The sequence below is a fragment of the Dendrobium catenatum genome, unplaced genomic scaffold (genome assembly GCF_001605985.2).
Source record: "Dendrobium catenatum unplaced genomic scaffold, ASM160598v2 fragScaff_scaffold_1263, whole genome shotgun sequence".
Lineage (NCBI taxonomy): Eukaryota > Viridiplantae > Streptophyta > Magnoliopsida > Asparagales > Orchidaceae > Dendrobium > Dendrobium catenatum.
In genome coordinates this window covers 131,073-146,713 of record NW_021319725.1, presented here as the reverse complement: position 1 = coordinate 146,713, position 15,641 = coordinate 131,073, and the positions used below count along the sequence as shown (strand labels likewise).

Genomic DNA, 15,641 nt, shown 5'->3' with positions numbered 1-15,641 from the left:
TAGTGCAATACTTGGAGAGTGCCTCCAAGGAGTGGACGTAGGTTAAGGTTTGACCGAACGACTATAAATCTAGAGTGTTCTTTTCTTATTATTGCTTCCGCATTTTTTCTTCCGCACTAAATTTCTGTAGTGATTTTGGTTTGAATTTTCTCTTTGGTTTTAAAGTTATCCAATTCACTTCTCTTTTTGTTAGCCTTGGGCTAGTTCTATAGGGCTTAACATCCCTAACGAACTTTCAAGTGCCATCTGAGCACTTTCAATTATCACCTTCCAAAACAATACCTTTTATTTATTTTGTCCACTCTTGGCATATTCCTTTTAAGGCTTTGAATACAGAGAGCTCCATTTGTGCACTGTCCCAATGCACCTTCTTCCTTCCAAAAGCAAATGCAAATCTACCTTTGTCATTTCTTACCACTCCACCGAAACCAGCCATATAGTTTTCTTTAAGAGCTGCATCAAGATTAATTTTAAGCCACTCAGGTGGAGGAGGATGCCAATAATGTTGGAGCAGTCCATTGGACCGATAAGCATCCCAGTGATCTGAGCGGTAAATGTCCTATTTTGCAGAGCTAAGAAAACTTAAAATTGAAGAAGCAATCATTAACTTGCTATTACTAGTTTACCATGATTAACCTTGCATCTATTATTCCAAACCATCCATACAATCAGTACATAAAGTCTTGCTGCCATCAGGTCTTCCTCTATTAATCTTCTGATACTACAATTGAATTCATTCCAGTTACAAAATACAGAATAATGAATCCCCAACCTTGTAATACCTTGCAAACTTCCACAAGTTTTGTACAATTAGAGGTAACATGATCAAGGTCTTCAATCTCTCCACAACCCATAAGATATAAGCAGTTACCCGATAGTTTTCTTTTAAAAAGAAAAACTTATGTAGGAATGGCTCCTATGCTTAATCTCCACAAACATAACTCAACCCGAGCATTGATCTTTATTTTATGAATCCAATAAAACATTTTATTTGGATTTAACTCTTTAAAATTGTCTTATATTAACAAAGCTGAGATAGATTTACCAGAAAATTGAAGCTTCAATTCCATCTGATCATTTGATTCTTTGTTGTAAATCTGCACATCTTCAATAATTTTTTGAAGGTCTTCTCCGAAAAATTCTCTCAGTTTGGTGATGTCCCATTTTCCATCTTGTATGAAATAATCAAGATAAGCTTTGTCATCATCAAGGCAACCTACAAAGGTAGGCCATTTAAGAAGACACTTATCAAGAATCCAAGCATCCTGTAGTACATTGATGCTTGATCCATTAACTATTCTCCATCTCAGAATTTTTTAAGAGCCTTCCAACCACTTATGATGATTTTCCAATCATTTGACCCTCCTTTAAAATCCTTCTTACTCCACCACAAATCACCACCTTTGGCTAACAAGTTTCTATTTAACAAAGTATTTGGTTTCTCAATGAGATTCCACGCAAACTTTGCTCTAAGCGTTCCAATTCTGGAGATAGCTGATTGAAGACCCCATCCTCCATAATGTTTTGGTTTACATAATAATTCCCATGCTACAAAATGTAAACCATGGCTTCTATCATCTTTATTCCAAATAAATTCTCTATAGAGTTTTTCTAACTCACACAATATTTTCATGGGAACAAGAGAATGAGATATTAAAAAAATTAGTAGAGTGAGGATAACAGAATTTACCAGACATAACCTTCCAGCAAGTGAAATATGTCTATTTCCCCATTCATTAATTTTTTTACTGGTTTTATCTAGCAAAACTTGAAAATCATCCTTCTTTAAACGTCTCAATGCCATTTTGATACCCAGGTAATCAATTTCTGATACAGTTCTGAAATCCAGCAACTTGGTAATCTGTTTCTTCCTTCTCCTCAATATAGAATTACCAAAAATCAAAGATGATTTATTCTGATTTATACTCTGGCCCGTCCAGCTGTGGTATTGTTTAACAATACTTTTAATCTTCTTCACATTCTTCAGTCTAGCATCAGAAAATAATAATACATCATCCGCGTACATAAGATGTGTTATTTTAGGAGCATTAGAGCAAATGCTGATTCCCATATTGTTTATCTTGCTGTAGAAAATATTCGACAGTAACTGAGAGCAAATGATAAATAAAAATGGAGAGAGTGGGCAGCCTTGATGAAACCCACATTTATCTTCTATCCATTTAGTTCTTGTCCCATTGATTAATATCAAAAATATGGGATATGAAACATAGTCCATAACAAGTCCTAGAAATCTGTCCCGGAATCCCAACTCCATCATCATCTTTTTCAAGATTAACCAACACATACTATCGTATGCTTGTTCCATATCCAATTTGATAGTCAAGTATCCGTTGCAAGCTTTTGAATACCTCATTTTATTAAAAATCTCTTGAGCTAACAAAATATGATCAAAAATTGATCTCTCCTTTATAAATGCCACCTGCTCTTCAGATATGATCTTAGGAATAACTAAAACCAATCTATTTAAGATTACATTGGACACAATCTTATAAATTGAATTACACAAACTGATGGTCGATAGTATGAAGGAGTTAAAGGATTAGAAGATTTTGGAATGAGTACTACCAAAGTATCTTTCCACTCATTACTCATCTTACCTGTGGAGAAAAAAAGACTCACTGCTTTAAATACAGCTCCACCAATGTTATTCCAAAAGCTTTTGAAAAAGGAGTGTGTCAATCCATCACATCCAGGAGCTTTATTATTTCCTAGCCTCAAAACAACATCCTTGACTTCATTTTCAGATAGCTCCTTCTTCAACCAAGTCTTGTCGTCTTCATTCAAAACCATCTAAGGTTTTGGCCAGTTATCCAAATTGCAATATCTTTCCTTCCATTTCTCTTGAAAGAATCTGAAAAAAACTTCTTCCACTTCCCTAGGATCTTCGGTGAGCAAGCCTTCAAGATTCTTTATTTGAGATATTCCATTAGCATTTCTTCTAGCATTGGAAAAGGCATGAAAAAATTTAGTATTTGAGTCTCCCTCAACTACCCACTTCACTTTTGCTCTTTGCTTCCACCAAGTGTTCAAGTAATTGAGAATAACATTAAACTCTTTTACTTTAGCTCTTAGTTGCCATAAATTCTCTTCATCCAACCATCCATTCCTAGCTTCTTCTTCTTGGAGTAGTAAAATTTCAGCTTTCAATCTCTCTTTTTCATTAAAGAAGTCTTTAAGTTTGTTCTTACTCCAATAAAATAAATCATTTAAAGCTCTTTGCAATTCTTATTGAGGACTTCCATGTCATCTCCCAAAAACGTCTTCCAGACTTTAGAAACGATGTGTTCTGTTGTTTTAAAAGATAACCACACATCTTCAAATTTTATAGACCTTGTCATCCTTTTAGTTATACCAAATAACTTCAACATTATAGGGTAATGGTCAGAAGCCACTCTGGCTAAGTGTCTTACCACCAGAATTTGGATACTTTGAAGAGCCAATGAATTCAATAAGCACCTATCCAAACATTCAAGAATTCTTCCACTTCCCACTTTATTATTGCACCATGTATATCTTGGATCAACCACTCATATATCATGATAATCATTATCATTCATAAATTTGAGCATTTCTAAGAAACCTTGAGAGAAGATAAACTTCCTTCCTCCTCTCTTTTCCTCTTGTGAAAAAATGCAATTAAAATCACCACCAATAACAGCTAGAATCTTCCTTTGTGATTGTTCATGAATGCAATCCCATAACCCTCTCCTCTTGTGAACCACCTTGCTCCCATAGACTGTAGTAATCATCCAAATTCCTTTTTTTTAAGACATTAAGATCTCCAATTACACATTGTTATGAAATTTTTAACACTAAAAAGGAAGCAATATATGTTCTCCATAGAATCATGATGATGCCAGACAATCCCTCCGAAGGTAGAATAAAGAAATCCCAATTAGAACCCATGATCTTATCAAAATCAGTTTTATCAAAAGAATTGATTTTAGTTTCAACTAAACCCACAAAGAATACCTTAAAATCTTTTATGAACTCCTTCATATATAGAGAGGTTTCTTTCTTCTTTGCCCCTCTACAATTCCAAAAGGCTATGGAATCCATTAAAGTTTATTTGGGAGTAGCCCCCAGCCTTCCTCCTACTTCCTCCTTCTACAAGTCTACAACGGGATTTGTTCTTAATGGGTCCTAGTGATCTTAGTTCTTTTTCCAATTTGCACTTAGGCAATTCTTCATTCAGATCATTATTTTTTTCCATAATTAAGATCTCTCCAGCTTCCATGTAATTCACAGATTTTTCTACCATTTCTTGTTTACCATCTTCATCTCTCATCATAGAAATTTGTAAAGTATCATCTTCATTTCTATCTTCATTAACATTTTGGAGGATCGAGAACATATTTTCCTTCAACTGATTCGGAGGAGCTTCCACAATCATATTATTATCTGCTATGCTTACAGAATCCTTGCTGATAGATACCTCTGATTTCTGATAGGGAATACTTGAGTTCGCAAGTAATCCCTTAGGATTTACTTGAGTTCGCAAGCAACCCTTCCCATCCATGTTGTTAGAAATAAAAGATTTTTCCATAGCTATGTTATTATCCCGAGTGAGATCAGAACATTGCTCTGGCTTGAACTCCGGCCTCGTCTTCTAAACGTTCAGCCTAATTACATAAATTTTTAGGACACACTTGAACCGAACTTTCCCTGAAGCCATCATCCACTAACTTCTGAAATTTATTCTCAACAGCAATTGGAATAACATATTTTTTAACATATCTAAGTGAGGTTGAATTGATCACCTTATTGCTCTGTTTAGTATTCCTTCTTCTCTTGTTGTTGACCATAATCCATGGACCATAAGAAGGTTCAGTTGGAATTTATTGTTTGCTTCCCACTTCTTTTTTTCTACCAATTCCATCCACAACATTTGCTACTTTAGGAATTTTAACTATTTGTTCACATTCCTTATTCACATGTCCAATTTTTCCACAAACAAAGCAAAAGTTAGACACCTTCTCATATTCCACATTTTGGAAGAACCTTGCAGCCATGCTATCCACCCAAACTCCTAATGGAAGAGGTTGATCAAGCTTAATTATTACACAAACTCTTGCAAATTCTCTCCTTCCCCAATGGAACATATTACCATCCAACATAAGAGGTTTTCCAATTCTTAAAGCAATACAAGCAACATTCTTCTCATCCCAACATTGCAAAGGTAGATGGGGCATTCTAATCCAGATAGGAGATGAGAGTCCCTTAATAGAAGCAGTTGTGAAATTTGGAGTCCATTTCTCCATACCAATTATATGTCCATTTACAAACCACGGGCCACCTGAATGGACTGCTTCAACCATTTCTTCTGATGAGAAAGAACATAAGAACCATCCTTTACCCAATGTAGTAAAGTGGAATTGCCCAAATTGAGTCAATTATTTTCTTATCTCCCAAGCCACCAAATGAGAAGGTAAAACTTTCCCAAATACCTTAATAACCAATGAATTGGATAGTTTTTTTGAGTTCATCATCTCACTGTCTTCATTTAACCTGACAGCAATTCCATCTTCAGAAAAAACTACATCCTCTTCTTTGAAATCCAACTTTATGTAAGGTTTATTACTCCAAGGATTCACATTACCTAATCCAACTGAGCTCTTTGGCATTCCATCAGACAGCTTATCAACGAACATCTCATTGCTCCTTACAGGTTCTGAATGAAAATTTTTATCAAACAAATTCCGAGAATTTTCATTTATCACGTTGCGACTAGGTCCAGGGATTGCATTCGAATTCCCAAAATAATTAACAAAAATTTTCATTCCAGAAGTTGAAGCATTATTTCAAAAGGAAAAGCTGTAGATTTAAAACTGTTAGGAGTAACCAAATTCGAAACTTCAGCTATGGCCTTACCTTTCCCTTCCACATGTTGAATCATTTTAGGAGATTTTTCAGTAACCTCCTTAATAACCAAAGGTCCTTGTCGTTTAATCAAAGGATTTTGAATTCTCTATAAAGAATTCAAATTCGACAGGCCATCACATGTAGCATTCTTCTTTGACTTTACCAATAGCGACGGAGACCTCGATGACGATGTCGTCGACTTTCGTTGCTCTTCAAACCCAGTCTCCATATTATGAACTTGCCGACAGCAGTCTGCCGCCATCATCCCCCTCCGTCCCTGAGAATCAAGAATAGAATGCGGGAATGAGAATTTTTAAAATTTCAAAAACTTTCTCTCTCTAATGGGTGGAGTTTCTCTCTCTAACGGGTGGAAAAAAATTTGGTTAAATTCTGTATTGTTTTCACCTTATCATGATGTTAGATCAAATTTATTTGTGTGATAGCTTGAGCCTCTCGCAAAATTAATTAGAATAGTGGATTAAAAGAAATGAAGGGTCTTGCACTAGGAGCATCAAAAGCACTAGAAGATAGAAAAGGTCCAATGACTAAGACTCAATAAAGAAAATTATGGCTGAGCAAAGTGGAACCATCAATATGAGCAAGTTGAAGATCATAAGCTAGGTGATTTTATTTATATTTTCTACTTAATTATGTGTTAGAAAGTTTCATGTGGTGTTATAATTATATGTGTGTAAGATAGTACACCAAATGTGGATTTTGTGTGTTAATTGGCTAGTAGATTACACATAGTTGAGTTAATTAAGTGTCTCATGCATAGAGTGAGTAGTTGGAAGAGGAGTGTAGAGGTCAAACAAATATGCAAGGAGAGAGAAGTTATAATGGTTAATAGTGTGAGCTACCCCCTGCCCTCATTATTTCTAATTTCAAATATCTTTTATGTACATTGTATAAAAACTTAATTGGCAATATAATGAAGAGATTGATATATTTTTTGATGCATTTTGAAGAAAATTTATTAGTTGGAGCTTGGTAGGTGGCCAAACTAGAAAGGGTTTGGTGATCCTCTCTAGGACTACTATTTTGTTGATTAGTAAAGTATATCATTACTTTAATTTATATTTTTTTTGTTGATTTCAATGTTATTCATCATCACCCTCTATAAAAATATAAAATTATATTTAGTAGTAATCAAATTCATCTATTTAGGATTTTTGTGAGTACATGACAAATTTCATTAGAACAAACCTAGTTAAGGTTGGCAAAATTAATTGTGTCAATAGTTTTTGTTTTATATTTCCATAATGAAATCTGCATAACTAACAACATATTATCTTGAAAGACAAACTGATGCTTTACTATATATCTAAAACAAGAAATAAAATTTATTTTTATAATAAAACATATCATAAGAAATATAATATATTCAACTCGAGAGATAAACATGATATTTACCTATAATTTTGAAAATGAAATTAACCAATTTATAAGACTTATCTATGCCAAGAGATTTTTTCCCTACCTAGCAAATTAAAGCAAGGTTTACTTTTTTATTGGGTTCAAGGTTTCCTATAGAGGTAAGCATCTATAGTTAATTACAATTAAAGACAAGTATTGAGGAAACTCTTTATTAAAGTGGTGACTATAGTGTTTAAGATTTAAAAATATTAAAATTAAGAAATTTAGATATAGACCTAATTATCAAAAATAAAAATTCAATGTGTGAACATTTCTTTATGGGCTAAGGAAGAAAAGGTAGAGAGTGCTTTAAGATATTTCTTTAGTAAAATTCATATAAAGGTATATTCTAACTTGACGACCGTGCACACACACACACGAGGGAGTGAGAAAATGAATTTCAAAATTTTAAACTAATCATACTATGCATACTCAGTCATAATGTATGATCAGTTATTTAGAAAATCAATAAAAAGGCTAATTGAGTAATTAAGGTTTTTGAACTAAACATACTATATAAATGTGATCGTACAGGACGATCAGTTTAACTCAAAAATCTTAGTCGCAAATCAAATTTAAGTAAGTATTTTAATACTTAAATTTTGAATTGATCATACTATGCAAACCAACTTGTACTATATGATATTTAAAATGTTACCTAAATTAATCCCCATTGTTAGTCAATTAAATCAAGATTTAATAAATATGGCAAATTGTATAGTACGATGTAGTTTGTCATTCCAAAGATCATCCTAAATGAAACATTAATTTTTGAATTAATCGTACTATATGATGTAGATCATCTGGACATTGGAAGAGATGATTTTTATCATCCAGAAGTTTATCCTGTATGATCTTAATATGAATGAACTAATAGTAATGTACGAGTCAATAATCATTTTGTATGATCGGTATGCAAAGTTTGAACATATCATACTATGATTTTTTAAGATGTACTGGATGATATAGGTTTTGACCTAATTAATCATACAATTTAACCAAAATTGCATTGTACAATAAAAAATGGTAGAATTAAAAATTTAGGATTTTTCGAAAGCCTCATATTTAAAATCTATCATAAGACTTTGTGAAATTCTTTGGCTGTTGACAGATTTTTATGAGAGTTTTTTAGAGGTCTTAGAGTTTGAAGAGGGAGAATGAGAAGTTGTGTGAGAGGGAGAAGTAGTGTGAGAGGATTCATGCGATTGCTCCAAGCAAGCTTCTAACTTAGTTCCTCCAAGTATCTTTATTGATCTATTGGATTGCTTCGGGGATAAAGTCTTCAAGGTCAAAGATCGTCAGGTTCTCTACTTTATCAGGAGGGTAAAAAGGATTATAGATTTTCTACCTCACAAAGAGGATGGAAAGGCCTCTCATCCTCAACCGCACCATGGAATAGGGGAAGAAATTTTTTAAGGGCTTCTCCTCCTTGTTGTGGGAGCTAAATGAGAGTCACTAAAAGTTTAGGTTAATACCTTGAAAGAAGAACTCCAGGGAGTGGACATAAATCAATGTTTGACCGAACAATATAAAATTTTTAGTGTGCTCGTTCCTTTTATTTTGCACTTTTATTTCTTGCATTTTTATTTCATGAATATTAATTTCGTGAAATCTCTAATGATAATATTGTGGTAGGCTAGGATTATTTTTTGTGAGAAAAAGAAAATAAAAACATAAGTCTAAAAAGTAAAAAAGGACAAATATTATTATGTTCAATTAGAAACATATAAATTATATTTTGTTATTAATATTTGTTTCTACTTGTGTTTTTGTTTAATCATTATTTAAAGAAAAGCTTCCTGAATAAAATAAAATTTTAAAACACCAATTCACCCCCTGCCTCCCCCCTCCCCTCCCCTCTGTTAGTGTGCCTTAGGAAGTTCAACTCAGACTAGCGGCCTAAATCGAACTTTCAGAAAATGGATACCTCTGCGTGATTGAACATAACACTGCGTCAAGATATAATTCAACATCACGATGCTACTTAACACTTATAGTTTTTGCCATTTTTGAATATTTCTTGTACAAACATAATTAAAACAAAACATTTTTACTAAAATTTAAATATAATAAACAATACACAATTTAGATTTAACAAATTACCCTTAGTTTAAACTCTTGCTTGTCCTTAAGCAGCAATAACTTCATCCATTGATCACTTAATAGCTAGAGTAAAAAATTGAAAAATTACAATTATTAAAATATAGAATAATAAACACAATTTAGGTGAAAATTGGAATAAATGATGTTATAATTTTAATTTGAAAAAGCCATGACACCTATCTTAATAAGTCACCCTTGCTTTTACTTATTTTGAATCTATTCACTATGTTTGTATAAAATTGGCTTCTGAATATATAAATGAATAATGTAATCTAGGGACTAGCTGTGCTTATAATTAAATAAAAATTTCATAAGTGCAACATCACATGTACTAGTTCACTTATTTTATCCCTTTTTTATTTAAGTGGGATGCATTTGAATTTAAGCTATAACTTATTCCAATTTTTGAATGTACTCGTATTTTTTTAAATATTTTCTCTTGTGTTTAGATATCTTTTTATTTTTCTTTACTATTTATTATAAAATATATACTTAATAAATTTGAATATCAATTTTCACTTTTATCCTCTTGCAATCCTATTGAATAAGTGTAAGAATTTAATAAGATCACTAATTCCATTTTTAAGTTTATTATGATCCTCCTAATTTAAGCTACTCACATCTAATCCTTAAACTTAGTTATTTATGTTTTTTAATTCAGTTGTTGATGAAGTTATTGTATAATTTCTAAATTCAAAATCAAGTTAATAGCTTAAATGATCTAGATTACTTAATTATTAAGTTTTAAAATTTTGAATTATTAAGCAAAGTTCATTTAAACTATCCACTAGGATTTTCTTATTTTCTTAATTTTATATATTTTTTAATTATCGTTTTTATTTTAACTAAATAAGTAATTAAAGTTAAAATATTTGTAGAGGATAGTGTACAACAATTTCAAGATAAGAAATTTAGTCAAATATAAACAATCGAACACATTGTAAACTAAAAGTAAACAATCATAACTAAATATGAAAATTATAAACTAAAGATGATACCACACTTATGAAAATAACTAAATAACAAAAAAGAAATTCAAACATAAGTGGGTTGCCTCCCATCAGTGCTAAGTTTGTGATCTTTAGCTAGACTTTACCAACTCAGTTATATTTCTCAAACATTCAATATCCCCACCTAAATAGGGCTTCAGTCTGTGGCCATTAACTTTAAAAACATGCAAGCTTTTCTTATCTTGAATTTCAATAACTCTATAAGGAAATACTTTTATAATAGTGAATGGTCCTGACCACCTAGATTTTATTTTATTTGGAAATAATTTATGTCTAAAATTAAAAAGTAAAGCATCATGTCCAAGGGTAAATTCTTTCATTAGAAGCTTGCGATCATGCCATTTTTTAATTTTATCATTATAAGTCTTAGCATTTTCATAAGCCTCGTTTTTAAATTCTTCTAATTCATTTAATTATATTACTCTTTTTTCTTATATTCCCTCAAGATTCAAATTCAATTCTTTAACTTCCCATAATGCCTTATGTTTTAAATCTACAGCAAGGTTGCAAGCTTTTCCAAAAACCAACCTATAAGGAGACATGCCAATAAGAGTCTTAAAAGAAGTTATTCAAGCTCATAAAGAATCATCTAATTCAATAGCCTAGTATTAACTATTAGAATTAATAGCTTTTTTATCCTTTTAATCTCCATATTGCTAATTTTAGCTTGGCGACTAGTTTGGGGATAATAAGCTATTACGACACTATGATAAATAGCATATTTCCTTAATGCTTCTTCTACTATCTTATTGCAGAATAGACTTCCCCCATTCCTAATTAAAACTCTAGACATTCCAAATCTAGAACACAAAATTTTTTCTTTAAAAATTTAAGCACAACTTAAGCATTAGTTTTAGGGGTTGTCACTCCTTCAATCCATTAGACACATAGTCCATTATATATATATATATATATATATTCATGGGATTGCATAAATGGTCCTAAGAAATCCAATCCCTAAAAATCAAATAACTCAATCTACAAAACATAGTTCAATCACTAAGCAATATCAATATACCATGGTAGTCTATTCGGATGCAAAGCAAATAATTGTTCATCAGAAAAAATACTCATTAATTTCAAACTCATTTGATGTATGCTTTTCAATTGAGTTGAAGTTAAAAGCTGTAGGGTTTATTTGACCGACCTAGATTGACTTAGTCAACTAGTCTTGACCAAGTCATGGGATTGGATCCAACTCAATTAAAATGTCATATAGAATATTTTAGCCTAGGTTTCATGCCGTAACAAGGTTAAGTCTCGTAGAGGTTTCTTTTAAATTCATTTAGGTCACTTTAGGGTTCAATAGGTTCTTACTCAACCATAGTTAGGGGTGTAAGTAAGCCAACTCTACTTAATAATGAGTTCATGAGCTGAACTTATTGAGCTTTGAGTTTGAGCTCGAGCCTATAATAAAGCTTGCATATTAAATGTGCTCTAGTTTTAGCTCAACTTGATTTGTCTCAAAAGCTTACCAAGCTACTTGATTACATTACCTTATAAGTTATAATATATTACTTTATAAGTATTACCTTATATTATAATATATGAATCAAGCTGGGATGGAGTTTTTTAAATGAGTTCTAGTAATTGAACTGAACTCGAGCTCGATTTTTATACAACAAGTCAAGTTCAAATCTTCTTTGCCTTTCTAGTTGAAATCTTCTTTGCCGGAACCTTATCTGCAGATTTCCCACTGCTCGCCCTCTTCGTGATTTTGGCCGCAGTCGCCACCTTTTTTGGTGCAGCCACAGTCTTTTTTTCCGCAGCCAGCTTCATCCCCGGAGTATCCTTAGCCGAGGACTTCGCCACCTTAGCGGGACGCCTATTGGGCTTCGCTGCCACAGTCTAATTAGTTTTAGGCATCGATACCTTCTATGCTTCTTTGGGCTTCGCTGTCGGCTTCACCTTTTTCTTAGACTTTGCCTTCACCGCGCCTTTAAATTAGGCTTGGTAGCTACACCAGCCTTTTTCTTTGCAGAGGCTACCTTCTTCGCCTTGTTCGGAGGACTAACAGCTTACAGCAGGCTTCTTAGTTGTTGTAGGCAGCTAGTACGAGTTATTTACCTTAGCGAGCTTTCCACTAGCTGCAAATTTTTGGAGTTGGACGAGGAGTACCTTATTGAAGATTGATGGCAGATGAGCTTTGTGCTTGACTTCTATGAATTTAGCAATGGCATAATAATTGCTTCTCCGATCATCTTAAGATATGTCAGGTGGGTGGAACGGGCATGTAGCTTGCTAGTCTTCTTCTGTCTGTCACCGACCGTATTAGCCGGTGCAAGATTGGTTACTGGTTCCTTCGCTGCAGCAGGCAAGGCTTCTGTCGCCATTACGATAAGAATTAGAGCTAGGTTAGGTCTGAATTCTGAAAATTGAAATCGGGAAAGTGGTGAGGTATGAGGGATTGGTGAGTTTGGATGAGCTTATATACTTGATAGGGTTTAGTGGCTGTTTGGCGACAAGGGGGATTTAATTTTAGAGGGATTTAGTAAAATCTGTAAATCCGGATTTAGTAAATTCAAAATATGTTAAATCATGAAAACTGTTTGGTATGCCAAATGTTAAATCCTGTTAAATCCTAAGAAACTATTTGGTAACATATTTCAGGATTTATAACATTTACGCATTTAAATGTGAAGAAGATAATTATAACTTAAAAATAAATTTATAATTAAAAATAAAAAATATAATGTGTTATAAATTTAATAATATGTTAAGTACAAATTACTCATTAATTATTATTTATACAATTAATTATATATTTAATAATAGACTTGGCGGTGTCGTTCTCTGCCATATGAAATATGTGGAGCATCAAGATGGTCAACTATGATGAAGAATACTTCTGAAGGAAAAAGAACTCGTATGAAATCAGCCAAAATTGTCAGATATTTTTCATTAATTCCTAGACTTCAAAGATTTTTTAAAACAAAGAAATCTGCTGAGGAGATGATTTGGCATTCTAAACACAGAAATGTAGATGGATTGTTACGACATCCAGCTGATGGAGAAGCGTGGAAAGCTTTTGACTCTCAATATCCTGATTTTGCTTTGGATCCACGTAATGTTAGCCTTGGTTACCGTATTTTTTGGTAGTGTTGACTTAAAATTCATCATCAAATAACCACCCTTGATTATTATTTGATCATATGATCGATTGCCTAATAGTTACCAAATGATTGTTAATGATATGATCATCCAAAAACAAAATTCCACTTAATCATTGACCTTCACAATAAACTTCATAATCCATGCAAAATCAAACTTAAAATCCTCCATTTGATTACCGTATTTTTTGGTAGTGTTGACTTAAAATTCATCATCAAATAACCACCCTTGATTATTATTTGATCATATGATCGATTGCCTAATAGTTACCAAATGATTGTTAATGATATGATCATCCAAAAACAAAATTCCACTTAATCATTGACCTTCACAATAAACTTCATAATCCATGCAAAATCAAACTTAAAATCCTCCATTTGATAGTCTCGAGTAAATGTCACCTGATTATCTATTCAATTACTAATAATCATCTAGTTGAATTTCCCCAATGACCATGATTGATCAGAAAACCCTAAAACCTCGAAGCCTCTTAAAGACTAAATTTCACTTAAACTTTAACATGGCTTAGTCAAATCAATCCCTGAAAACTCCTTCAACACATTTCAAATGTGATTTGGAGTGCATTGAACCAAACCCCAAGCCATGGTTAACCTTGGTTGACCAAGTTCACCTAGGTTGACTAAAATACCCTTTAAAACTATATTTCATGCATAGAGACCTCATGAAATCTTAGGACCACCACCACCAAACTCAAAATATCATTTGCAATGTATTGAACCTATTCCTAACTTCTGGTCAACCCTTGTTAACCAAGGGCTTCTTAAGCCTTAAACACGCATGTTGAACCAAATGACCTCTGAAAGTTTAAGACCACTTGAACTACAATGACACGCCAAAAAGAGGGTTGAATTGGTGTTTTTTTTTTTAAATCACCTCTCTAAAAAAGCATAAAAAAAATTCACAACTATAATTTTAAAACAAAATTTCTTAAGAAAAAGAGAATAATAAGAAAATAAAATACTATTTTTTTTGTTTTTATTTTGTAAAAAACAAAAATAAGAAATTATTTTTCTTTATTTTTTTTTTCAAAATTTTATTTCTTTTCTTTGCTTAGCAAACTTAAATTTGAAAACAATCACAAAGATTTTAACTAGGATTTATAAGAAGATAAATGTGCAAGAAAATAAATTAAGAAAAATAAAGTATTGAAATATAATAACAAACACTCCAAATTTATAGTGGTTCGGTCAAACTTGGCATGCGTCCATTCACTAGAGTCCTTCTCTCTGATTATTGTACTAAACCTTTTAGTAACTCTCATCTTTTCCCATAGCAAGATGGAGAAGCGCATATAAGAATCTTTTCCACCAACCAAGTGTGGCAAAGTAGCCTAATCCTTTTCACCAACAATGTGGTGAAGTTTTTGAATTTCTATCACCATTGGTGCAATAGAGTAGCAGAATCCCCTTCACCAATGGTGCGACGGAGTTGTTACTGGCCCTTTGACTTGAAGAGGTTCTTCCCATAGTTTTTTTCAAGTAAGACTCTGACTCATGGAGGAACAAGATAAATTTTAGCTAGAGAAACTATGTGTAGACCCTCTCTCACACACTCCCTTAATCCCATAAGACTATTTTCCCTCTCTCTCATTAACACTTCTTTCTGCTTTTTCCAAAGCTCACTATTAAAACTCTCTCTCATATAAGACTTAAGACCCTTGATTGTCAATGACTTCTATAAATAAAATTAGAGATGTATAAATAAGAGGCTATAAGAAATCCTAATTTTTAATTTGACTATCTATATTCTTGTTGTGTTATCTGAAGATCATACAATATAATTAGTTCAATTCACCCTTTCAGCACTTTACGATGAATATTGACATATACGATTAATTCAAAAGTTTCAACTAATTGTCTAGTAAGATTATTGGTTCATATAGTATGATTAAACAATATGATTAATTTAATTGAATAACTTATCATCTTGGATGAACCTTGGGCGATTCATTATTATCCTGGTTAACTCTCAATTCATACAGTATAAATGGTAACTTTGTATAATTCGATCAATAATTATAATTAATTTGAATTTCATTGCTTAATCATAGAGATTAATTTAGGCAAAATTTTAATTACATCATACTGTATGATTAAG

The 15,641-nt window shown here is 32.4% G+C and overlaps 1 pseudogene; it reads right to left on the bottom strand.

Annotated features, from left to right (window-relative positions):
- Positions 1 to 11,830: 11,830 nt before the first annotated feature.
- LOC110098824 lies at positions 11,831 to 12,745 on the bottom strand (annotated as a pseudogene).
- Positions 12,746 to 15,641: the final 2,896 nt, after the last annotated feature.